This window comes from Hyperolius riggenbachi, chromosome 2, assembly GCF_040937935.1.
Source record: "Hyperolius riggenbachi isolate aHypRig1 chromosome 2, aHypRig1.pri, whole genome shotgun sequence".
Taxonomy (NCBI): domain Eukaryota; kingdom Metazoa; phylum Chordata; class Amphibia; order Anura; family Hyperoliidae; genus Hyperolius; species Hyperolius riggenbachi.
Genome location: NC_090647.1, coordinates 352,111,464 through 352,137,708, shown reverse-complemented (window position 1 = coordinate 352,137,708; position 26,245 = coordinate 352,111,464). Strand labels below are relative to the sequence as shown.

Sequence of the window (26,245 nt, the reverse complement as noted above, 5' to 3'; positions counted from 1 at the left end):
AGATATGGACCTATATGTTTGTAATATGATGAATATATATATATATATATATATATCATACTGTACACAAACATACATATACAGTAAATATCCGCCTGGATAGAGCTGTATGAAGAAGTTGATGTGATTATCTGAAAGAAATTATTATTAGAGAGGCAAGAAAAATGCATCACAGAAAAAACAACGAACAAAACTGCCATCAAAACACAGTATGCAGGGGACACATTTTAAGGCAGTTCTCCATCTGTTAAACATAAACCATGAATAACCATGGATACAATTATAACTGTATATCCTCAAAGATTTTTGATTGGAACATCAAGAGATGACTATTTCTAGCAATGGTAGTACATGGTATGTTTTCATGACAAATTCAGAAACACAGCACTGCCAGGAATGGGTTAGATTTGCAATTGCGAGTATGTATGTAGGTGTTTTAATGGTACATCTTCTAGAATTAACCCACATGATTATGCACCCAATGCCTTCGACGATTAGTGAGGCCTGCAACATGTGGCACCACATCCTGTCACACAGAGCCTTGACAAGCCAGTGTAATGTACAGCAGGACCCCTATGCTATAGCCTGAGACACAAAGGCTGAAGCCTGTACCCCACATTATATTGTGTTATGTACTCATGCAAAATGATAAGTTGTGGTATTATCAGTGGCAATTAAATCAGAAGAACAAAAATGAGTCCACCACACTAAATAATGTGTCACATTACACATTGGGAAATACTGACACACACATACATACATATAACATGTGTGTATGTATATATATATATATATATATATATATATATATATATATATATATATATATATATATATATATATATATATATCAGCATCTCCAGCTAATGGCACATTCTTTGTGATGCTTGCAGCTGCAGCATGTTCTGATAGCGGGCAATCTTCATCTTCTACAGCCTTGCTATATCAAATCCATTACAACCACACAACTGTACAAAAATCATTTCACTGCAATTTAGACATTTTCCTAAATAATGTGTAATTATTGGACTCTTGAGATGTTAGTAAATATTAAATAATTTATTGATATGATGTCACCAGATTCAGCACTAGTAAATATGAATTCCTATATAAAATGACAAATAATTTCTGTTGCGCATTGGATTACAGATATCCAATATCCTGCTGGGGAAAGGGGCTGGGAAGGCATGGTGGTACTGCTGTTCCATTAATCATCTTGCATAGACTTCACTGAAGATAGCCAGCATAACCAACATTATCTCCTTCAGTAACATGCTAAACCGCCTTCGAAAAATATTGCTGTGGATATTTACCTTCAGGATACCCCTTCCAGCTGCATCTGCTCTGTTTATTGCTTTCAAGGTAGGAAGGATCTTCAGATGCTGCGTGTGTTTTCACTTCCAGTCTTAGCTATCCTTATGCCAAGTCCAGTCTTTAGTGACACCCACACTGCCTTGTTTGCTTGGCTCTGCAGCCTGTACTCTCCCTCTGTCCTCTCTGGAAGATGTGAGTGGGATGCTGAAGCAGTGAAGGGAGGGAAGGATGGGAGGAGGGGCAGCCTCCATCTCTGAACCTCCTGCTTTGCAATCACACACACACACACAAGCCGTGTAAAGTTGGGGGCAGTGCCAGCCAGTGGCAAGCAGACATTACTGCATAACTGTACCTGAAGATGCTGTGCAGGATGCTTTTCATGCCAACCTGTTTCACAGATTTTGTCACGATACATGTGCATCTACACCTATATGCTGTTTAGATGCACATGTTTTAAAATAAAGTAATGTTTTATGTGCTCACAATGAAATGCTGTGCTTCAGCTATCCTAAGTTCAGCAAATCGTTGTCAAACACTACAATAAGGGTCTACAGTAGAACAGTTCCATTTAACTAGGTTCAGGATATTATAGTGACGTAAGTAAGCCAGGGATAGAATTTGCCATACTCGTGTGCGTTTTGCGGTAATACACTTGCACGGACAGCCCAAGTGAATTCATGGCCTACCTCAGACAGCACCTCCTGCCCTGATCCTATCCCTGGCATCCCTCCTCTGCTCTCCTATGACTATAGTTGACCACACACAATACAATCTTAATTGTACAATGTTGTCCAAACTTACCACTGTGATGCAATACAAGAGTCTACATGCAACCCTGTTTTCAACAAAGTTGTAAAACATTATAATAATAATTCCAGTATTTGTCTAGCGCTTTTTTGTCTGTGGGACTCAAAGCACTTGTGAGGCAGCCACTAGCGCGCGTTCAGTAGACAGTATCAGTGTTAGTGAGTCTTGCCCATGCACTCCTTACTGAATAGGTGCTGGCTTACTGAAATAGGAAGAGACGAGATTTGGTTCCCCCATGTTACAGGCAGAGCCCTTAACTATTACACTATCCAGCCACTTATAAAAACCATATGCAGTGAGAATGACAACATGTGAATTGTTTAAACTGAGTAATTGTATTGTTTTATGAAGAATATTTATTCATTTTATACAGTGTCCACAATTTTTTTTATATGAGAACAGGCTCAAACTATATGGTATTGTGGATCCATGGTATAATTATTGTTGGGACATGTGCACCGCATGGACTGAATACTAGATGGGATCTAAGTTGTGTCACCTGAATTCTCTTGTTTACTTAAAAAAGCCTTTGTTGGCTGGCCTGCTCATTTAGGGCCCATTCTCACCTGACCGGAAATCACGCGATTCCCGCTCACGGCAAGCTGCTAGCAGTTCTGCAAAAACCGCTACACAATGTAGCGAGTGGCAGTGTTCTCACTGCCGTGGTTGCGGTTAGCAATAACCGCAACCGCGCTGCACGCAGCGGTTTGCCGGCGACACACGATCGTGATTAGCGTGCACAGCATGCTAATCGCGATTGCTCCAAAACCGCCGCAGTGTCCAGTGATTTTTCCACGCTACTCGCGGGAAAATCACTCCCGCAATTCTGCGATTGCAAGTGTGAACGGACCCTTATTCATTTGTGTTCTTTTCTTTTTGTGACTGTATAACATGTTGCATATATATATATATATGCATATTTAATTAATCTTTACACATGCTATATTATGCATTGATTGTATCTTTTTCATGTGCGTTATTTTGTTTTTTAATGCTCGTGGGGAATATACTTATTTTCCTCCCCTACTTTTAGCTCCTCCTCCCTCCACTCCCTTGTGTGAGTGGGAGAGGGTGTCATTTCATCCACCTGTGCTGGGGGTGGGGTTTAGACCTTATATTGGTTGTGTTTTTAACATGAACTTGCGCTATGATTAAGGACCTGCAAGTCCGAAACATGTCAGCTTCCAGGCTTTACGGCTTTTACCTGTATTAATAAAGTTGGGACTTCATTAAACCAAGGACTTTGTGCGGAACGTCCTCCTTTCTGCTGTCTATTTGGGTCAAGTCGTCTAGTTTGAGCACTGTCCTAGTGTCCCAAGTGTAGCGGATTTCACCGACTTGCTTCTTCAAATTCCTGCTGTGTTCCCAGAGCTCTATTTGCGGTAGCCTTGCCTTCTAGGAACAGAACGTGTTTGGACAATTTGACACATCTTTTTTCATGCAGGGCTTGGCGTAATTTTTGCAACAATGAATAGTAATATTCACCATTTATTATATTTACATGTTCAAGGTAGTCTGTTAGAAGGATTCTATCTTTATCCCCAAAATATGCGGCAAGTGTTTCTACACCAAATGTTACTGATGAAATAATTTCTCTGATCCTTGAAGACTAACCAATATCTACAAAACACATCGATGAGACACTAAAGTTCAAAACATTCAAGAGAATGTGCGGGAAACTGCAAAATGAGTACCCAAATGTCTGAACATTGACCAAAAAAGACAAATGCCCAAATGCAATTAACTTTTTCTCCTGTGGTTTCTCTGAGGTGATATTTTCACACCTTGCCAATAAAATGCCCTTTAAACCACCAACAAGCAAGAAAATACTCTGGATAATTTTGATAGTACTTTGTCAACTATTTTTTGGTTCTTTTTTCAATTGCAAAGTGCTGAAAATTTATTTTAAATAGAAGATAAAAAATTATCTCCTATGAGAAAACTCAGAAGAAAACATGAATTGCATATAGGCCAAAGTGTTCTTGTATCAAGGAACATTTTGCCACATTTTGCACATGATAGTGAAGACATTCTCTCACAATTGGTAACAAGGATGAAACATGGTTGTACGACTATGATCTCTGGCCACTTACTACAGCGTGGGCTTACAGTGCTATATAGGCTACAATCGTCTCAGAAAACATAGCCTGTGCCTATTCATAGTTTGAATAGCAGGTTGATGCAACCTAAGCAGCAACAGCCTCACCCACAGAACCTTAAATTAAATGAATTCCCTTTTTTCTACTGCCTTGTGAAATCTAATACAGGATTGCTTCAGTTCATTTCACACAAAAATGTAATATTTGAGCCCCTTGATCAGGGCCGGGCCGAGGCATAGGCTGGAGAGGCTCCAGCCTCAGGGCACAATGTAGGAGGGGGCGCACAATTCATTCAGCTGTCATTCCTAATTGTGTATGAAGCAGAAAGAAATAAGAAAAGGGGATACATAGCAGTGACTGCAAGCCAGATAACTAGCTATTAAGGTGTTTGGGAGGTTGTGGGCCCTGTGGCCCTCTTAGTCTAATAGCAATCCGTGTGTGACAGCTGAGGTGGGAGGGATGGAGGGGCGCACTTTGGTGTCTCAGCCTTGGGTGCTGGAGGACCTTGTCCCTGCTCTGCCCTTGATCACTAATCTGTTAGTTTGCAGTTTTATTTTCATACAGTACATGGAGATAGTTTTTAAACGAGATGGAACAATATGTAAAAAATAAAATTATTTCAGGTAATACTGCAAGGAATAAACAAACATAAAAATATATCTAAAAATGTGCCCCTCTCCTCCTTAGGCCCCCCCAAAAATCATATATATAGGTATTTTAGACAGGCTATGTAGTGCTAATGACAACATTTACGGTAGTAGAAATGTTGCTTCCCACTTAAGTGGTCACTTAATATTGCCTCCAGTATAATGCTCTGCATTATAGTAGCTAATATAGCGCTCTTAGTAATACTGGCTATATATAGTATCCCTTGCTACAGTACCCCCATGGTATTGCTATAGGGAGGCTGGCAGCAGATTTAACAGATACGTTAGCTTATTTTTTTTTTCCTACAGAAAAAAAGGGGCTAATATTTACAGAAAATGTATGGACAGTCGCCAACCACACATGACGTACAGTTGAATGTCCAGCACAATATTTTTTTCTGGTTTTGCTTGCATTAAAGGACAACTGAAGGGAGAGGGATATGGAGGCTGCCAAATGTGTTTCTATTTAAGCTACACTGACCAGCTACACTGTTCTAGTATCTGTTGCCCCTACTAGTTACACTGTACTAAACTACACTGCACTACACCAGACTACACACTACACTAGACCACACACTACATTACACTAACCTCCACTGCCTTCCCAGCTAAGCTACACTACACTAACTTTCACTTTCCCTCCCAACTATGCTATACTGCACTAACACTTCAGCTCTTACCCATCCAGCGCTGCCCTCCTCTCCCCCTTCGCTCCGGGCCTGGTTCACCACGCATGGAAAATTCTGATCATTTTCAGAAAACAATTGAATAATATATGGTGGATTGTTTGTTTGTTTTTACTTTCAAACAATACAGTCAATCAAGAAAATTGATTAAATGTAAAAGAACTAAAGAACAAATACTGTAAAACATACAAAAATCAGTTTAATACTAACCCGTTTTTTTTTTATATTAGGATGTGGAGGGTGGTGGATTTTGGACCTCCGTTTTTTTTTTTATTGCTGTATGTTCCCCTTAAAGTAATCCCCTATGTCAGTGTTTCTCAATCCTGTCCTTGTGACTCCCTAATGGTGCATGTTTTGCAGGCAACCTCAGCTATGCACAGGTGGGGTAATTAGTGTCTCAGCTAGGTGGATTCCATGTAGCTGAGACACTAATTACCTCTCCTGTGCATAGGGGAGGTCGCCTGCAAAACATGCACCGTTGGGGAGTCACGAGGACAGGATTGAGAAACACTGACCCACGTACAACAAGTGTAGTAATTCTATCCTTAAAGTGGTATGAAACTGAGCATTTCTTCTTTGCTCTAAAAAATTATTTACAGCAAGAAATCTACTACCCCCCCCCCCCCCCCCCCAATTGTAGCAGAACACCATTCAAACAGATAAACACAGCACTTCAGTGGAAAGCTCCTTGCTTTCTGGCTGCATCCAAGAGGTAATAACATTATCCTTTGGGTACTTACATATTATGCCGTCCAGGCAGTTACACACTGAGGAAAATTGTAAACAATGTTTCAATCCCTTCAGCGTCAGCAAATGTATATTGTACAATGTTTCAATCACTTCAGCGTGTGTGTCTCAGACTACAGCCTGGAATCTCTTTTAATGGAGGTGCTGTGGCTGTGCAGAATGAACACATTTACTTACATAATACATCACAGTACATAACTAAAGTAACAGGAAAAAAAATAGTTTAGTAAAATTAGTAACCCTAAACCTTCCTCCCACTAACCCCTAACCTTAACCCTAACCCTTCACCTCCCCCCTCCTTAATGCCTAACCTTAACCCTAACTCTTAACTTCCCCCCAAACCTCCCCCCTTCCCCTCCTTAACTCCTAACCTTAACCCTTAGCCTCCCTCCTCCTTAACCTAACCCTTAACCTCCCCCTTTAACCCCTAACCTTAACGCCCCCCTCACTCCCCCCTCACTCCCCCCTCAACTCTTAATCTTAACCCCCCTCCCTAATTCCCAACCTTAACCCTAACCCTTGACCTCCCTTTTCTTAACCCTAACCCTTAACTCCTAACCTTAACCTCCTTGCCCCCCTCCTTAATGGTGGAGGTAAAGGGTTAGGGTTAAGGTTAGGGGTTAAGGAGGGGGGCAGTTATGGGTTAGGGCTAAGGAGGTGGTTAAGGGTTAGGAGTTTAGAGTGGAGGATAAGGGTTAGGTTAAGGAGGAGGGAGGTTAAGATTAGGAAGTAAGGAGGGGAAGGGGGTGGTTAAGGTTAGGGGTTAAGGAGGGGGGGATTAAGGGTTAAGGTTTAGGAGTTGAGGATGGTGGAGGTGAAGGGTTAGGGGTAAGGGTTAAGGAGGGGGTTACGGGTTACTAATTTTACGAAACTATTTGTTTTCTTGTATTTTTACTTATGCGCTGTAATTTATTATGTAAGTAAATGTGTTCATTCTACAACTAATAGCCACAGCACCTCTATTTAAAGGGAACCTAAACTGAGAAGGATATGGATTTTTCCTTACCAGTTGCCTGACTTTCCTGCTGATCCTGTGTCTCTAAAGGTGGGTACACACATCAGATAAAAGTCTTTGGAAAATGAAAGATCACAGACCAATTTTACCCCCTACCATGTAGTATGAGAGCCATACTCTACACAATCTATTCTATTGAGCTGAACTCCCCATCAGATAAAAATCTTTGCAATATGCTGTACACAAAGATGCTGTACACATGCAGACGATCAGTATCTGCAAAAGATCAGTTCCTGCAAAATGCATTCATAGTCTATGATATCTATAGATCTCATACACACCTTGTTTAACGGACAATCATCTGCAGATCAGATCCACCAGGGTGGATCTTCAGATCTGCAGATGATTGTCTGATCTGCAGATGAATGTCTGTTAAACAAGGTGTGTATGATGATCTGCAGATCTCATAGACTGTGAATGCATTTTGCAGAACGGATCTTTTGCAGGAACAGATCTTTTGCAGATACTGATCTGTTACGTGTGTACAGCATTGTGTGTACAGCATCTTTGTGTCCAGCATCTTGCAAAGATTTCTATCTGATGGGGAGTTCAGCTCAATAGAATAGACTGTGTAGGTATGGCTCTCATACTACATGGAAGGGGGTAAAATTGGTCTGTGATCTTTAATTTTCTAAAGACTTTTATCTGATGTGTGTACCCACCTTAATACTTTTAGCCACAGCCCCTCAACAAGCATGCAGATCAGGTGCTCTGGATTAGCTGCATGCTTGTTTCAGGTGTGTGATTTAGCAACTTCTGCAGCCAAAGAGATCAGCAGGAGAGTCAGGCAACTGGTATTGTTTAAAGTGGACCCAAATTAAAAATACAAGATTTCAGAAATAAAATCTATTTTCTAAATTATAATAATAAATATCAGCCTTTTTTCAGCTGCATGATGACAAATATAAAATATTTTACATTTATTGGAGGATCCCCTTTCAAATTGACGGGAAAAAATCCGGCAAACCGGGGAAGTAGGTGGTGTCTGGCAATGGAGGAATTGCTAATGGCTGCCCCCAGTATAATCCTAGTTATAAAAAGAGAAGGGTGAAAAGCATGCACTGAAATGCTCATAGGCTTGAAGGAGTGTTGATCTATCTTTGTATGTGTCAGAGTGGTGCAACTAAATATTTTTAATAAAAAAAAAATGTTCGGTTTGGGTCCGCTTTAATAGGAAACATCCATATCCCTCTCAGTTAAAGGGAACCTAAACTGAGAAGGATATGGATTTTTCCTGTTAAAATAATACCAGTTGCCTGACTCTCCTGCTGATCCTGTGTCTCTAATACTTTTAGCCACAGCCCCTGAACAAACATGCAGATTAGGTGCTCTGACTGAAGTCAGACTATATTAGCTGCATGCTTGTTTCAGGTGCAGATACTACTGCAGCAAAGAGATCAGCAGGACCGACAAGTGACAGGTATTGTTTAAAAGGTAAACATCCATATCCCTCTCAGTTAAGGTTCCCAAGAGATTCCAGGATGTAATCTGAGACACTGATGCTGAATGGATTGAAACATTGTACAGTATACACTTGCTGACACTGAAGTAATTGAAACATTGTAACTTTTCCTGAGCTGCCTGGACAGCACTAAGTACCATCCTTTGTTAGATACATTTAGTATAGAGCCAGCAGTGTACTGAAACTGAACTGTACTGAGCTGAGAAGTAGAGAGAGGTGAGACATTATCACTAGATAGATTGTAATATATAAATACAGCAGCTACAAAATAAAATGAAATGGTAGTTTTCAATCCAGATAAACTGTACTTTTGGAACTTGTAATTTGTAAACAGACAAAATTACTTGTGCACAAAAGATAATATGGTAACTGAATGGGTAATAAAAAGTAGGAAATAACATTTTTGTTGTAGGTTATGTCAGAGTTTTATCCCACTTTAAAGGATTACTGACGTGAGGAGAATGTGGAGGCTGACATATTTACGGTATTTTTCATAAAACGCACTTTTTCTTACTCAAAACTGAGAAAAAAAAGAAAGAAATAGTGGGTGCACCTTATTTACCAACGATACAGTAAAATGTTGTGCAGAATGTGAAGGGGAGCACGTGCGCATCCAGCTTTGCTCCTCTCCCACCGTGCTCCGGTCCTGCTTCGCCATGGGTTCCACTTCCGATATAGCTGTACACTGCGGCTGCCCATTCCATGTGTTCTCTGTACATCCATATTGGTCCAGCTACTATAACACCAGCGGTGTATGCGCACCAGGGCCAATAGATCAAATGATTGGAAAATCCATGAAATTTCTTGCAATCGATTTTTCTATACATTCAATCATACTCATAAAAAAAGGAAAAATTGGATGTTTTGGTTGAATTGTGTATGGCCAGCTTTAGAGTGACTCTGTGGTGAGTGAGATATGGTGACTAAAACGAATGGCTGACATAGGTGCTCCAAAGGCACAGAGTAGGTACTGCTCTTCACCAGAACATGTCACTGTGGTAAATTGGCTGCTACCCAGTGGGCAGCGGACTACTTTGCCACTGGTTGCTACAAGTTTGTGGCCTCTGCTATTGCCCCACCTGTGAAAGCAAGATCAGATGATTTCCCAGCTTAAAGCTTTAGTAAGGACTAGTATGCAAAGTCATAGAACAGGTAAGGACAGGGCTGGTCCACACTGCAAGAGCTTTTTAAGCACTAGTGATTTGAAATGCAAATGCCAGTGCAATGCTATTAGTGATTTTTTATAAAATCACATTGCTCAGGTAAGAACACACACATAGCATTACATTAGCAAGAGCTTTTAAAATCATATGAGCTTAGAAAAAGCTCTTGCAGTGTGAATCAGCCCTAACTCACTCATTGTGACTAGTGCATGAATTATCAGGCTAGAATTACAATATATGTACCTGTTTGAGTACTAGTAGCAAGAGCATGCTATATACAAGTCTCCAAAGCATGTGTAACAAAGAAAGAAAAAAGACTGACATGCACAAGGCCCTGTGGTACATCTGAAGAACAGTCTTCACAAGAGTTGTAGTGGATTGGTTCTCCACAAGCACCCATCAGCCTTTCCTCACCCTCTGCACCCACTACACCTTATTTTATTGCACTGGAACCCACCTACACTGGAAGTAATGAAACACCATTTTTTCAAATGTACCCACCTCTTGTTTCCGTGCCAGAAAATGTCTTTCTACAGTGTAATAGTCTCTCCCTATCTGACTAAAGTAAATATATACATATGTACAAAAAAATATTGTTATGTAGAAAATCAATATATTTATTTATTTATTTAAGTATTTATATAGCACCAACATATTATACATGGCTGTACAGAGTATATTGTCTTGTCACTAACTGTCCCTCAATGGGGCTCACAATCTAGCCCCTACCATAGTCATATGTATGTATCGTGTAGTGCCTAGGTTCTCAACGTGTGGTACGCGTACCCCAGGGGGTACTTCATGTATGGTCTAGGGCCAATTTTTGGGGGGGAAGCCAATTAACTTATCTGTATGTTTTTATGATGTGGGAGGAAACTGGAGTGCCCGGAGGAAACCCACAAAGGCACGTGGAGAACATACAAACTCCTTGCAGATGTTGACCTGGCTGGGATTCGAACCAGGGACCCAGCGCTTGCAAGGGGAGAGCGCTAACCACTACGCCATCGTGCTGCAATTGTTCAATTGTTAAAACTACCTGTGGATAAAAATGCATTAAAAATGTAATATTATAAAATAATAATAATAATAACAACCACTTAGCTCGCAGGTATTTTTCACCTCATGTGTCAGAGCAATTTTCAACTCCCATTCATTCGCCAATAACTTTATCACTAATTATCACAATGAATTGATCTATATCTTGTTTTTTTCTGTCACCAATTAGGCTTTCTTTGGGTGGTACATTTTGCTAATAATTATTTTTTTCTAAATGCATTTTCACAGGAATATTAAGAAAAAAATCGAAAAATTCATTATTTTACCGTTTTGGCCATTATAGCTTTAAAACAATACAGGCTACCATAATTAAAACCAAAGTATTTTATTTGCCCATTTGTCTCGGTTATTACACCATTTAAATTACGTCCCTATCACAATGTATACGATTTCTCCAAGATGATCCGGCACAGCTCTTTTAATCAGAAGATTATTTTATTGGATCATAAAAATACAAACATTAAAGCTGCATAGTGGCTACGGTCCACTGTTTCGGACCATCACAGTCCTTGTTCACGCCACACAGCCAAATGAACAACTGCAGACATGCTCTTTATATAGTCAAAGCTCTAACATGGCAACCAATCAGAGGAACCTATGCAAATGACTGGACCTGATGGGGAACTACAGGGCTTGTCCACAAAGGGTACTGCCCTCCCACTCCATTGGTCAAACATTTTGAAATGCATGATGTCATTGCAGTAACATAAACATGTAAATTGAAGCATTTCTAACTCTGATCTATAGCACCTGTAAAACATCTAAAAAGATCCTGGGAGGAATTCAGGGCATCATGATGCATAGGGCATGGGTTTGGATGTGTCATACACAGTATAAAACTGTAAACGAAGGAACACCGAGCGCTGCCCGCCGTCGCCATGGCAACCACCGTCACATGACAACCAATGCGGAAGGACGTGCGCAATGACGCCTCTACTGGCGTCTTATTGCCATAGCGATGCAGAAAAACAGACGCATAGTACGCGTATAAAAATACGGAACAGACACAAACAAAAATACGTATGGTATGGGCATGCGTATTTTTGTTTGTGTCTGTCATGTGATGGTGGTTGCCATGGCGACGGCGGGCAGCGCTCGGTGTTCCTTCGTTTACAGTTTTATACTGTGTATGACACATCCAAACCCATGCCCTCTGCATCATGATGCCCTGGATTCCTCCCAGGATCTTTTTAGATGTTTTACAGGTGCTATAGATCAGAGTTAGAAATGCTTCTATTTACATGTTTATGTTACTGCAATGACATCATGCATTTCAAAATGTTTGACCAATGGAGTGGGAGGGCGGTACCCTTTGTGGACAAGCCCTGTAGTTCCCCATCAGGTCCAGTCATTTGCATAGGTTCCTCTGATTGGTTGCCATGTTAGAGGTTTGACTATATAAAGAGCATGTCTGCAGTTGTTCATTTGGCTGTGTGGCATGAACAAGGACTGTGATGGTCCGAAATGGTGGACCGTAGCCACTATGCAGCTTTAATGTTTGTATTTTTATGATCCAATAAAATAATCTTCTGATTAAAAGAGCTGTGCCGGATCATCTTGGAGAAATCGAATGCTATACCATGTGGGTACAGGGGTGGATCCGCTGCACGCCCATTCCCCGTCATCGCTAGTGTGCGGTCTCATACATCCTTGTGGTTCCTATCACAATGTATGGCGCCAATATTTTATTTGGAAATAAAGGTGCATTTTTTCCGTTTTGTGTCCATCACTATTTACAAGCTTATAATGTAAAAATTTTTCGTAATACCCTCTTCAAATGCATATTAAAAAAGTTCAGACCTTTAGGTAACTATTTGGTTTTTTTATTTAATTTTTTTGCCCATTAAAAATTTTATTTGAGTAATTTTTGGTGTGGGAGGTAAACCGTTAATTTTAAATGTAAGAATGTGTGTTTATTTCATTAAAAAATGTATGTAGATGTAGTTTGCAGTCAAAAAAAATTTTTTTTGTTACAAGGACGGGAAACTTTTTTTTTTATCAGAAAGACGGCGGTTCTAATGAGAAGCCGTTGGTCTTTCTACTGGGGACTTAAATCAATGAATGAATGGGAACTATGTTCCCATTCGTTGATCTACGTGCTAACAGGGGCAACACGGCCACGCGCACGATTGCAGCATAACAGCAGTGCAACATCAGCTGCCTGGGCCAGGTGGCTTAAATGGTTAATAATAATAATAATAATAATAATAAATATATATAATTAATATAAAGAGCTCAATTCATTTGTAGTCAGCTCATGTAGTTGCAAACAGCCTTGAAAACTGGTTGTATTTTGAAGCATGTTACACTGAAACTGGATTACAAAGACTTTACATATAAATGTGCCTTCTTAAAACAGAAAGCATTTCTGATAATTTAGCTTAAAGTGAGCAACTGTGGTTTACCATGAAGCATCACTAAAGCTGAATTATCACAAATATCCTCTATTTTATGAAGGCGAATATATATATATTCAGCATGGGTTTAAGAAAGAGGGCTTTTGGGTGTCTTTTAGTCCATTATACTTTCCTAGTGAGTATTCTGTAAAGGCTTTGTCAATGAGTGAGTTAGGCCAAGTACAGGAGGGAAAGGCTGCTTATTTTTTTCAGTGGAGCAGAGAAGCTGCCATACAGACAGCATCTAGTTTATTTTTCAAGAACCCTCAAGGCTTTGGAGGGTTCAGAATCATGAGTACACCCTGGCACTAGAAAACAATAGATGCTCATGATTAATAAACCATCTAAAAGCAGATTTCCCTCAAATGCAATTTCAAAAGCTAACCACATGGAGGGGCCACAACACAACACTTTTCATTTGGTTTCAGTAATAAAGATTTTAGTGTAATTAAATCATTTTGCAAACGCACTTCACCTAACTCAGCTGCTTTAAAAGGCTGCCAAACTCAGCATAAAAATGTGCACAATTATTGAATTAATTTTCCTTGCACTTACATATCTGAATTATCTTACAGTGTTTTATTTTTTTCTTCATTTCATTTCTTTTTTTATCTTTGCATTTGGCCAAGCTTATTGGATCATGCGTACATGTACAGCATAGAGAAAAATGTGAAGTTTTTAATTATAAAAGTTTAATTTAGTTACTGTAATTTATGCAAAATACTTTATTGATCCATAGTCCTAATTAAAATTTGGAAATGCGGACAAATGTGAGCTGGTGGATTATTATTTAATTATAATGTTTTAAACTAATTTACTTATTTTTTCTGCAAGTATAGTTTACAACTGTAAATGCTTTACTATTTCTACTATGCTGTAGTCTCAATTATAATTAGAGCACTGTTCTTTAACTCTTTCTGTAGTTTCTTCTTTTTCTGATATACAATGCTGGCCCAAATATTTTGCTTAATCTGCCCGAAAACATGTATTTTCTGAATACAGACAAGCTACTGAAATAGAAGGGCTGAATCACATTGCGCTTGCTGTAACTGTATGAGCATGTTCACACCTCTGCATTGTAATGGCACGTTATATTAACACAGTTTCTACACTGCACCATTGTATGAAAAACACATACCTGTAGCCATTGTCCAAGCTCAGAAAATAATGAGCATGTTTTAACTTGCAGAATATGCATGGCATCATGCCTATGTTATAGCACAGGCATTATGTAATACACATTATGTAATACTCACTTTTTCAACAAAATTTTCTCATAGACCTAGGAGATACTTTTTCATCTTCTGTTTAAAGAGGAACCGCAGTAAAAATAACATAGTGAATAAAATTGCTTACATTTTTTACAATGTTCACTTATAACTTATTTAGTCAGTGTTTGCCCATTGTAAAATCTTTCCCATCTCTGATTTACTTTCTGAAATATATCACTGGTGGAAACATCTTTTTTTTAAATATGACAAAGACAGAGGCGCCAAAAGAATAAAACCAATATTTAAAAAGTTTAAAAATTGCTGAGGAGGCAGTGGTGGACTTACCTCCAGCAAGCAGACACAACAAGCTGTGAATTTAGAGCAAATTTAAATTTATTGGTACACTCCGGGGGGCAGTCGCTACTGCGCGACTGCCCCCCGGAGTGTACCAATAAATTTAAATTTGCTCTAAATTCACAGCTTGTTGTGTCTGCTTGCTGGAGGTAAGTCCACCACTGCCTCCTCAGCAATTTTTAAACTTTTTAAATATTGGTTTTATTCTTTTGGCGCCTCTGTCTTTGTCATATCGAATATCCACCCTTGGTGGAGGGGGATACCCCATTTTTCCTGTCTACAGAGAGCGACTTCTTAATCCTGAGTGGGGACAGGCTAATCTCCTCACCTGCTTATATAGTGGTTACCTGGAGGTAACCCGTGTTTGTGAGTATATTATTGTACTCTGCTTTATTTTCCCATTATCAAAACCTACTACACTATATTTTGGCTCTCGGTTCTTCTCTTCACATATCTTTTTTTTAAAGTCACAATTTATTGCATTTTGCATTTTAATGTACAACACAGGTCGGAACAGTCCGCCTGAACAATCACAAACACATATAATCACAACTAAACAGCTGCAGCGGAACAAAGATACCCCCCCTTTAGGATGTTAACTAGGATTAATTAACTGAGAATTATAGATACCCTGGATACTATTATTTACTTAACTAAGGTCTAGATCTGTTGCGTCCAGCCAGCGGAACCAAATTTTTTCAAATTTTTTGTTGGCCCCTCGCCTTTCGTAAACCTCCTTAAGAATGCGAACCTCTTTGTGTATATATGAGACCCATTCCGAGACTTTAGGTGGCCTGGACTGGTTCCAACGTAAGGTGATTTGCTTTTTGGCATAAAATAAGAGGTTGCGAAATAGGAGTTGCTTGGGGGATGCCAGGATTTGGGTGTTTATAACACAGAGGAGATAGTACTTAGGGAGACGTGGAATAGTAGCTCTTGGGAATAGTTTAAGGATCCATTTCTCAATTTCTGCCCAGTATGTTGAGAGGTGTGGGCAGCTCCACAGTATGTGTAAAATAACCGGCGTCTTGCTGTCCACATCTATTACAAGAACTAGAGGTTTGTAAGTTAAAGTGGTGTAGTTTGGCTGGGGTGAGGTAGGCCCTGTGTAGTAGTTTGAGAGCTATCATCTTATTTCTAGCTGAGATACATGAGGCATAGGTGTATTTTAAGGCTTCTTCCCAGTCTGAGGGTTCTAAATCTGGGATATCAGCTTTCCATTTATCATAAAGTTTTGACATAGATGGAGTAGTAACAGGAAGGATTGTTTTATACAGCGATGAGAGGGCTTTAGGGAGGTCTTTAAGGGCTGTTTTGAATTCTATAGGGAAGGTAGCCACCTTGAGAGAGGTATCATTGTAAGGGAATTGGGCTTGGAAGGCGTGGCGGAGCTGTAGATACCTAAAAAAATATTTATTTGTGAGTTGGTATTGGGATTTGAGTTGGTCGAAGGACATTAGTTGGTTGTCTTCCATAATGTCTTTCAGACTGTATATTCCCCTATCTGCCCAAATGGAGGGATCAGGGATCGGAAGAAATTGAGGAAGGGAGGTGTTGTTCCAGAGAGGAAGGTATGGGGATACCTGTCCCATGGGACATTGCAATTTCTTAACCGACTCCCAGACGGTAACTACTGTCTTCATAGATGGCGTTAGCTTTAGAGAGCATTTAACTCCCCTATATGGGAGGCTAGCCAAAGCCGTATAGGAACCCATAACTGCCGCCTCAATGGCTGTGGCCGGGTTATCTGATGAGCGAGAGAACCACCAGCGGGCAGTCACTAGGATGGCTGCCCAGTAGTAAAATTTGAAAATAGGGAGGCCAATTCCTCCTGCTTCTCTGGGAAGCTGAAGGGTTTTAAGTGCTATTTTGGGAGTTTTTGCGTTCCACAGGCAAGAGGTAATAGAGGAGTCAATGTCTTTAAAGATTTGGTTTTTAATTACAACAGGGGAGTTACGGAATATGTAATTGAATTTGGGGAGAAGGTTCATTTTGATGGCATTGGCCCTGCCCAATAAAGTGAGAGGAAGATTCCGCCACGCCTTACATTTATCTTTAAGTAGCTCCATTGCAGGTTCCACATTAAGTTTTGGAAAGTCCAGAACATTTGTAGTAAACTTGATCCCAAGATACTTTAGTTCAGATACCCATAGTAGTTGAGATTGTCTTCCTGGGGGAGGAGGTGCAGGGTCTATTGGAAGGACCAGGGACTTTGACCAATTTATTTTGAGGCCAGAAAAAAGGCCAAATTCCTGGATAACCTTGAGGGACATCTCCAGAGAGGGACCCGGGTCATTAAGGTATAACAGCAGGTCATCTGCATACAGCGAGACCTTTTCGTGTAGTTCTCCTATCTGCAGGCCTTTGATTGCATTGTTAGCTCTGATTTTAATAGCCAGGGGTTCTATTGCCAATGCGAAGAGGGAGGGAGACAGGGGGCAGCCCTGCCTCGTCCCTCTTCCCAGGGGGAAGGGGTCTGAGGTCTGGAGACCAGTTTTAACCCTGGCTACCGGGAGGTAGTATAGGGCTTGAAGCCATTTCAGAAATTTAGGCCCAAAACCGAACCGGCTAAGCGTTTCTATAAGGTACCTCCATTCCACTGAATCAAACGCTTTTTCAGCATCCAGGGAAGCGATTACCCTGGTTCCCGAATTAGCATGTTTAATACTGAGGTTAGTCATTAATCGACGGATGTTGATGTTGGTTCCCTTCCCCGGGACAAATCCTGATTGGTCAGGGTGAACCAAGGAAGGGAGGACTTTGTTAACACGTATGGAGAGTATTTTAGCTAGCAATTTGTAATCTGTGTTTAGGAGGGAGATTGGCCTGTACGATGAGCAGGTAGTAGGGTCTTTTCCTGGCTTGGGGATTATTACTATAAGTGCCTCTGCCATTGTTTTTGGTAGTGGTTTGTCAACCTGAGGGAGATGAAAAAGGTTTAGTAGACGAGGAGCTAATGTACTGCGGTATTTTTTAAAAAATTCAGGTGGGAGGCCATCCGTTCCTGGTGATTTATTAGTAGGCATAAGGTCTAATGCAATGTCTAGTTCCTCTCTGGAGATGTCCCCTTCAAGATACTCCCTCTCAGAGGGAGAAAGCGTGGGAAAATGGATACCATTCAAATAATCAGACATCATGGAGTCAGTATATTGGGCTGAGGATGCATACAAGGCCGAATAGTAGTCCTTGAAAACCCGGTTAATTGCCCGAGCATCATGGGTTGGGGTATTGTTTGGATCAGAAATCACTGAGATGTGTGGGATAAATCTTTCCTGACCTATGAGTCGGGCAAGCAAGCGACCAGTATTATCGCCCTGCTCGTAGATACGGATTCTCTGAAGTTTAAGATTGGACTGGGTCACATTAGATTGTCTGGTTGCTAGTGCGGCGAGCGTTGACTGCCATTCAGCGTAAGATTCTGGAGTTTGTTTGCTGATATAATTTTCTTCTGCAGCTTTAGCTGCAGCTTCAGCGTTAGAAAGAAGCATTCTAGTCTGGTCTCTAGCATATTTTATGCCAGAGATAAAGGAGCCTCGTACCACGGCCTTGTATGCATCCCACACCACTTGTTCAGCTGAGTTTTCATTATCTTGACAGTAATGGGCAACAGGCTTTTTGGTAACTTCCTCGACAAAGGAGTTATTCAGCCAGATAGGCGATAGTTTCCACGCTGGGCGAGTCACTGGACCCCCAAACTTGAGAGTTAGCTCCAGAGGGGCATGATCCGAGACCCCCCGAGTAGTGTTGGGCGAACATCTAGATGTTCGGGTTCGGGCGGAACAGGCCGAACATGGCCGCGATGTTCGGGTGTTCGACCCGAACTCCGAGCATAATGGAAGTCAATGGGGACCCGAACTTTTGTGCTTTGTAAAGCCTCCTTACATTCTACATACCCCAAATTTACAGGGTATGTGCACCTTGGGAGTGGGTACAAGAGGAAAAAAAAATTAGCAAAAAGAGCTTATAGTTTTTGAGAAAATCGATTTTAAAGTTTCAAAGGGAAAACTGTCTTTTAAATGCGGGAAATGTCTGTTTTCTTTGCACAGGTAACATGCTTTTTGTCGGCATGCAGTCATAAATGTAATACATATAAGAGGTTCCAGGAAAAGGGACCGGTAACCCTAACCCAGCAGCAGCACACGTGATGGAACAAGAGGAGGGTGGCGCAGGAGGAGAAGGCCACGCTTTGAGACACAACAACCCAGGCCTTGCATGAGGACAAGAAGCGTGCGGATAGCAATTTGCATTTTGTCGCCATGCAGTCATAAATGTAATATAGATGAGAGGTTCAATAAACAGGGACCGGAAACGCTAACCCATCACAGATGTTCATTGTTCATGTTACTTGGTTGGGGTCCGGGAGTGTTGCGTAGTCGTTTCCAATCCAGGATTGATTCATTTTAATTTGAGTCAGACGGTCTGCATTTTCTGTGGAGAGGCGGATACGCCGCCGATCTGTGACGATGCCTCCGGCAGCACTGAAACAGCGTTCCGACATAACGCTGGCTGCCGGGCAAGCCAGCACCTCTATTGCGTACATTGCCAGTTTGTGCCAGGTGTCTAGCTTCGATACCCAATAGTTGAAGGGTGCAGATGGATTGTTCAACACAGCTACGCCATCTGACATGTAGTCCTTGACCATCTTCTCCAGGCGATCGGTGTTGGAGGTGGATCTGCACGCTTGCTGTTCTGTGTGCTGCTGCATGGGTGTCAGAAAATTTTCCCACTCCAAGGACACTGCCGATACCATTCCCTTTTGGGCACTAGCTGCGGCTTGTGTTGTTTGCTGCCCTCCTGGTCGTCCTGGGTTTGCGGAAGTCAGTCTGTCGGCGTACAACTGGCTAGAGGAGGGGGAGGATGTCAATCTCCTCTCTAAAGTCTCCACAAGGGCCTGCTGGTATTCTTCCATTTTGACCTGTCTGGCTCTTTCTTCAAGCAGTTTTGGAACATTGTGTTTGTACCGTGGATCCAGAAGGGTATAAACCCAGTAATTGGTGTTGTCCAGAATGCGCACAATGCGTGGGTCGCGTTCAATGCAGTCCTAGGCCGAAGAGGTCATAGCCTAGGGTCACAAAACCTGTTTATTGGGCAATTTCAATGGTGGCGAGTCTGACGTACATAAATCGCAGCAATGGCCGTTAGCAACATCTGAATCTCACGAAATGTCTCATGCAGGTAGAAGACATATTGTTAGACTTGGGCTCCAAAGATGGGTTCCCTACATCTCTGCAAACCAGAGTTACAGGGCTCCAAATTTGGTAAAATCCCCCATAGGCTTTCATTGGGCCTCCTATTTACAGTTCCAAAATCTCACATCTTTTCAAAGGGCAATTACTCAGCAGTGGCAAATTTTCTAGCATTGTAGGGACCCTTAGGGGGAACATGACTGGTGAGTTTCGGGCTCCTAGGCCAAAGAGGTCATAGCCTAGGGTCACAAAAACCTGTTTATTGGGGCTATTTCAATGGTAGTGATGGTGACGTACATAAATCGCAGCAATGGCCGTTAGCAAAGTCTGAATCTCACGAAATGTCTCATGCAGGTAGAAGACATATTGTTAGACTTGGATTCCAAAGATGGGGTCCCTACATCTCTGCAAACCAGAGTTACAGGGGTCCAAAATTGGTAAAATCCCCCATAGGATTTCATTGGCTCCCTATTTCACTTTCCAAAATCTCACATCTTTTCAAAGGGCAATGGCTCAGCAGTACCAAATTTTCTAGCATTGTAGGGACCCTTAGGGGGAACATGACTGGTGAGTTTCGGGCCCCTAGGCCGAAGAGGTCATAGCCTAGGGTCACAAAAACCTGTTTATTGGGGCTATTTCAATGGTAGTGATGGTGACGTACATAAATCGCAGCAATGGCCGTTAGCAAAGTCTGAATCTCACGAAATGTCTCATGCAGGTAGAAGACATATTGTTAGACTTGGATTCCAAAGATGGGGTCCCTACATCTCTGCAAACCAGAGTTACAGGGGTCCAAAATTGGTAAAATCCCCCATAGGATTTCATTGGCTCCCTATTTCACTTTCCAAAATCTCACATCTTTTCAAAGGGCAATGGCTCAGCAGTACCAAATTTTCTAGCATTGTAGGGACCCTTAGGGGGATCATGACTGGTGAGTTTTGCCACTGCTGAGCCATTGCCCTTTGAAATGGTGTGAGATTTTGGAACGGTAAATAGGAGGCCCAATGAAAGCCTATGGGGGATTTTACCAATTTTGGACCCCTGTAACTCTGGTTTGCAGAGATGTAGGGACCCCATCTTTGGAATCTAAGTCTAACAATATGTCTTCTACCTGCATGAGACATTTCGTGAGATTCAGACGTTGCTAACGGCCATGGCTGAGATTTATGTACGCCACCATCACTACCATTGAAATAGCCCAAATAAACAGGTTTTTGTGACCTTAGGCTATGACCTCTTCGGCCTAGGGGCCCGAAACTCACCAGTCATGTTCCCCCTAAGGGTCCCTACAATGCTAGAAAATTTGGTACTGCTGAGCCATTGCCCTTTGAAAAGATGTGAGATTTTGGAAAGTGAAATAGGGAGGCAATGAAATCCTATGGGGGATTTTACCAATTTTGGACCCCTGTAACTCTGGTTTGCAGAGATGTAGGGACCCCATCTTTGGAATCCAAGTCTAACAATATGTCTTCTACCTGCATGAGACATTTCGTGAGATTCAGACTTTGCTAACGGCCATTGCTGCGATTTATGTACGTCACCATCACTACCATTGAAATAGCCCCAATAAACAGGTTTTTGTGACCCTAGGCTATGACCTCTTCGGCCTAGGGGCCTGAAACTCACCAGTCATGTTCCCCCTAAGGGTCCCTACAATGCTAGAAAATTTGCCACTGCTGAGTAATTGCCCTTTGAAAAGATGTGAGATTTTGGAACTGTAAATAGGAGGCCCAATGAAAGCCTATGGGGGATTTTACCAAATTTGGAGCCCTGTAACTCTGGTTTGCAGAGATGTAGGGAACCCATCTTTGGAGCCCAAGTCTAACAATATGTCTTCTACCTGCATGAGACATTTCGTGAGATTCAGACGTTGCTAACGGCCATTGCTGCGATTTATGTACGTCAGACTCGCCACCATTGAAATTGCCCAATAAACAGGTTTTGTGACCCTAGGCTATGACCTCTTCGGCCTAGGACTGCATTGAACGCGACCCACGCATTGTGCGCATTCTGGACAACACCAATTACTGGGTTTATACCCTTCTGGATCCACGGTACAAACACAATGTTCCAAAACTGCTTGAAGAAAGAGCCAGACAGGTCAAAATGGAAGAATACCAGCAGGCCCTTGTGGAGACTTTAGAGAGGAGATTGACATCCTCCCCCTCCTCTAGCCAGTTGTACGCCGACAGACTTACTTCCGCAAACCCAGGACGACCAGGAGGGCAGCAAACAACACAAGCCGCAGCTAGTGCCCAAAAGGGAATGGTATCGGCAGTGTCCTTGGAGTGGGAAAATTTTCTGACACCCATGCAGCAGCACACAGAACAGCAAGCGTGCAGATCCACCTCCAACACCGATCGCCAGGAGAAGATGGTCAAGGACTACATGTCAGATGGCGTAGCTGTGTTGAACAATCCATCTGCACCCTTCAACTATTGGGTATCGAAGCTAGACACCTGGCACAAACTGGCAATGTACGCAATAGAGGTGCTGGCTTGCCCGGCAGCCAGCGTTATGTCGGAACGCTGTTTCAGTGCTGCCGGAGGCATCGTCACAGATCGGCGGCGTATCCGCCTCTCCTCAGAAAATGCAGACCGTCTGACTCAAATTAAAATGAATCAATCCTGGATTGGAAACGACTACGCAACACTCCCGGACCCCAACCAAGTAACATGAACAATGAACATCTGTGATGGGTTAGCGTTTCCGGTCCCTGTTTATTGAACCTCTCATCTGTATTACATTTATGACTGCATGGCGACAAAATGCAAATTGCTATCCGCACGCTTCTTGTCCTCATGCAAGGCCTGGGTTGTTGTGTCTCAAAGCGTGGCCTTCTCCTCCTGCGCCACCCTCCTCTTGTTCCATCACGTGTGCTGCTGCTGGGTTAGCGTTACCGGTCCCTTTTCCTGGAACCTCTTATATGTATTACATTTATGACTGCATGCCGACAAAAAGCATGTTACCTGTGCAAAGAAAACAGACATTTCCCGCATTTAAAAGACAGTTTTCCCTTTGAAACTTTAAAATCGATTTTCTCAAAAACTATAAGCTCTTTTTGCTAAAAAATTTTTTCCTCTTGTACCCACTCCCAAGGTGCACATACCCTGTAAATTTGGGGTATGTAGCATGTAAGGAGGCTTTACAAAGCACGAAAGTTCGGGTCCCCATTGACTTCCATTATGTTCGGAGTTCGGCCATGTTCGGCCCGAACCCGAACATCTAGATGTTCGCCCAACACTACACGTGACCCGTTTGGCCAATCACAGCGCTAGCCGAACGTTCAGGTAACGTTCGGCCATGCGCTCTTAGTTCGGCCATATGGCCGAACAGTTTGGCCGAACACCATCAGGTGTTCGGCCGAACCCGAACATCACCCGAACAGGATGATGTTCTGCAGAACCCGAACAGTGGCGAACACTGTTCGCCCAACACTACCCCCGAGGGAGGAGCCTGAGACCGGCCACCACAGGAGCCAAATCCGGGGAGATCAGGAACATGTCTATCCTAGAAAGGGTTTGGTATGAGGTGGAGTGACATGTAAAACCATTAGTAGAAGGGTATCTTTCTCTCCATATATCTACCAAGCCTGAGGAGTCGACCCAATGCTTAAATACTTGAGAGTCTTTATTGGAGGGTATCAGTCTGTCTCTCTGGGAAGAGATCACCAAATTAAAGTCTCTGCACAGCAGAGTCCTGCCACCAGGCCATTTATTCGTGCAGTCCATAATGTCTCGTAATGTTTGGATATCAGCAGGAGGGGGTAAGTACAAACCCACTAAATTTACCTCAGAACCATGAATGTTGGCATGGACTATAACGTACCTGCCAAATGTACAAATGTATCTATTTTTAGATCCAGTAGTTGGAAAGGGCATTTCTTATGAATAAGGATTGACACGCCTCTTGAGTAATTAGAAAATGTAGAGGAATAGTAAGCTGAGATGTAGGGCTTTTTTAGTGACAGGACTCTGCTGCCCGTCAGGTGGGTTTCCAGAAGGACAGCTATATCCGGTTGGTAGTCACGTAACTAAGTAAATACCAAAGCTCTCTTAATTTTGTCGTTCAGACACCTGACATTCCAGAGGATTACCTTAGTATTAGTGAGAGAGAGAGAAACATATTATATCATGGTACCTTAATTTCCCAGACACAGGAGTATTCGAGCGGGGCGTGAAATCCCAGGGAACTTTGAGCCGCTGCAGTAAAGACAATACAGTTACACATAAACAATACAACATATGTACATCCCATGAAGACCAGGTCCGTGTCTTCATATCCTTGCACCCTATCCCACCCTGCCTCAACCTTAAAACTAGCTGAAGCTTGATCCCTAAATTAGGTAAACTGTAGTGGCTAAGCACTCCACTAGCAATACACTGTGGTTAGTAACTTGAGCTGAGAGAAGAGATGGCAACCACAACCACCCCCTCTCCTTCGGTAATCTCTGCCGATGCAGGAGGATTATCCCTGCGGGATACTCAGAAAGTCAGCAACTGGTGTGCATTATTCGCTGTCCGAGCCCTATGTGGCCGGGTAAGAGCTGTAACAGGTACAGTTAAGTAAAAACAAGTCCCAGGGCCGTTATTGTCAGGTGGGAAATCTGGGGACAATGCCTTGTGAAGGTAAGGGTAAGACCCCAGCAAAAAGAAGGAGTATTCTATATTTGGGATCAGAGTTGGAGAGAGTAAGTTCACATTATCCTGGAGTGAAAACAGTCCCAGGCTGGGTGTTCTCCTGTGACAGAGACCGGGGCACGGAGGTGTACCGTGCTGCATTCGGGTTGGTTTCCGTCATAGGGGGGAGAATCAAAGTACTCACTGCGGTCCCGCAAGTTGGTAGGATTTGGAGGGGGCAAGAATCCACCGGTCAGGAAGAGGGCCGGCAAGCCAGATCCTCAGCCTTGGAGAGTGTCGAGCCAGGCAATGGTGGCCTCGGGAGACTGAAAAAAGCTTAGGGCTTCTCCATCTTGGACTCTCAGGCGTGCTGGGAAGAGCATGGCATAGGGTAGGCCTTTAGTGCGCAGACGAGATTTAACGTGCTCGAAGGTCTTCCTCTTTTTCTGGGTCTCCGGGGAGAAATCCGGGAAGAACATCAGTCGGGTGTTCTCATATGTTATATCCTGGAGCCTCCTGGCCTCTCGGAGGATCGTGTCTCGGTCCTGGAAATTTGGCAGCTTAAAGATAAAGGGACGTGCAGGCGAGCCAGGAGGGAGAAGTTTAGATGGGATGCGGTGTGCCCTCTCTACTATGAAGCATGTAGAAAAGTTAGCGTCACGCATTAGGCGTGTAAGGCCGTAATGAACATTACCGGGTTGTCGCCCTAACTTCCCTCCGGGAGGCCCATGATGCGGACGTTACTACGTCTGTTCCTGTTCTCGGAGTCCTCTCCTCGGCCCTCTCTTCCAAACGTTTAACTTTGCGTACCAGTTCGGCCGAGGTTGTTGTGGCAGTGGCGGAAGAGTCCTCGAGGTTGCTTATTCTCCGCTCCGTCTGCGTGACTCTTTCACGGATTGTGGAAACATCTTGACGGAGTGTCGTCATCTGGGAATGCAGGTAGTCGATTTTGGTGCCCAGGGTGTCCCCTGTGGAGCTGATCAGATCTTTGCACACCGTTATAGCCGCCATAAGCTGAGTGAGATCCGGCTGTTCCTCCGCCGCCATTGGTGCTGGGGTCTGTGTGGCCTTCGCTCGGCCTGAAGGCAAGATGGCGCAGGTCTGAATACCTCGTGACTTGCCTGGCTTGGTCCTCTTCTCTGGCGGGTCTTCTCCAGTCGCCCCCTTCGTCATATTATCTCCACCGGTTTCAGGAGTAGTTCCGCCGGTTTTAAGTATTCGATGCCAGTAAAATAAACAGGATTTAGAGCCGGTTAGAAGAGGGTTGGTCGGGAGCTCTGAAAGTTAGCGTCCGCTCAGACTGCATGCATAGCCACGCCCCCGGTGGAAACATCTTTAGTTCTGCCAGGTGATGTGTACGGAATGTTCGTTACTAATAGATCTATGCACAGAGGGAGGTATTGCTTGCTTAGCAGTTGGAAAAAGCAGTTACTTCCCACAATGCAATGAGGTTGACAGACAGCACTGTCAGGACCTTGATCAT

General features: G+C 42.7%; 2 protein-coding genes across 2 annotated transcripts in view; one reads left to right on the top strand and one right to left on the bottom strand.

The window, feature by feature from the left end:
• The window catches only part of LRRN2 (leucine rich repeat neuronal 2), a 55,300-nt gene extending 53,809 nt beyond the window's left edge, over positions 1-1,491 (bottom strand). Inside the window, exon 1 of the mRNA XM_068269611.1 lies at positions 1,314-1,491. The gene's annotated coding sequence lies outside the window, so the exon portion shown is untranslated. The remainder of the gene's footprint in view (positions 1-1,313) is intronic.
• Positions 1-26,245, top strand: part of NFASC (neurofascin) — a 269,129-nt gene that overhangs the window by 3,034 nt on the left and 239,850 nt on the right. The gene's annotated exons all lie outside the window — the stretch shown is intronic.